This window comes from Sinocyclocheilus grahami, unplaced genomic scaffold (genome assembly GCF_001515645.1).
Source record: "Sinocyclocheilus grahami isolate Dianchi unplaced genomic scaffold, SAMN03320097.WGS_v1.1 scaffold19.1, whole genome shotgun sequence".
NCBI lineage: Eukaryota > Metazoa > Chordata > Actinopteri > Cypriniformes > Cyprinidae > Sinocyclocheilus > Sinocyclocheilus grahami.
This window is the reverse complement of record NW_015505198.1, coordinates 1,425,031-1,426,445: the sequence shown is the minus strand read 5'-3', so window position 1 is coordinate 1,426,445 and position 1,415 is coordinate 1,425,031.

Sequence of the window (1,415 nt, the reverse complement as noted above, 5' to 3'; positions counted from 1 at the left end):
CGATTCTAATGGATTCACAAGTTTCAAAATCAATGTTCTAAAGCAGCGGTTCTTAATACTGTTCCTCACGTTCCCCTGCTCTACACATGCTCTGCATCTTTCTCTCTCTCTTTTCTCTCTCTCTTTTTGCTCTCTCTCTCTCTCTCTCTCTCTCTTAAAGCTTTAATCAGGATAAAACTGTATATTAAAATCTAACATAAGCAGTAGCATTTACACATAACAGCATATCTAGAAGAATGAGACGACAAGAAACATAGGCCTACCATTAAAAGCCGTGCTTGCACAGGTTCTGCACGATCCTCTTCAGTAATATCCTCTGCTTCTCAATCTGGCTCAAACTGATAAGCGATATTAACGAAGCCGTTGTTTACAATACAACCGGAGCACATCCCGCTGGTGAGGGGCGGGATGTTTAGACACGCACCAGAGGTGGTTTAGCCAATCATAACACGCTGGGCTAGCTAACCAATCAGAGCCCATCGACTATTTCTGAGGGCGGGGCTTCTTAAAAACAGGAAAAGATCAGCCCGTTTCTCAGAGAACGGACAGAGCGGTGTGGAATAAAGGTAAACTGTGAAAAATTTCACCAAAAAAAGTTTTTTTTTTAAAGTTTTTTTAAAACTAAGCATTAACACATGTTAGACTGCCCCCCCCCATAAACACAATCAAGCCTAGAAAAAAAACAGTGAACCACCCCTTTAAATTCATCTAAAGATGTAATTTAATTCTGTGACAGCAAAGCTGAATTTTTCTTCAGTCATCAGTGACACATGGTACTTCAGAAAACATTCTAATATGCTGAATTGCTGCTCAGAAAATATTATTGTTATTAACATTATTATAATTAATGTTTAAAACAGTTGTGCTTTTTTTGGAAACTGATATATTTTTCTCAGGATTCTTTGAGTAGGTGTTAAAAAGAAGAAATAGAATATTATTTGAAATAGAAATCTTTTGTAACATTATAAATGGCTTTACTTACTGTCACTTTTGATCAATATAATGCTTTTTTTGAACTGATGGTGTACTTATATTGAATTTTATATATATATATATATATATTGTGTGTGTGTGTATTTGTAGGAATAAAAAAATGAGTTAAAAAAATTTCATAGAATATAATAAAGATTGTCGAAAAAGGTTGAAAAGATTATTTATGTCGCGCCAGTGCTTTGTCTAATTGATTGTTTTGGCATTTGTTTATTTTATTATCATCCGTGACGTACAATAAGACTTCAAACTTTCTGCAATATTAAAGCAGCTTGCATCAGGCAGGTAACATCAGGTACATGCGACACCTAGCTGAGGAATCAAAGCCGGCAGGTATCAGGTGGCATGGCTCTTGTTTTCAGGAGAGAAGGGTAAACTGAAATGTGTGTGTGTGTGTGTGTGAGAGAGAGAGATCTAAACCGTCA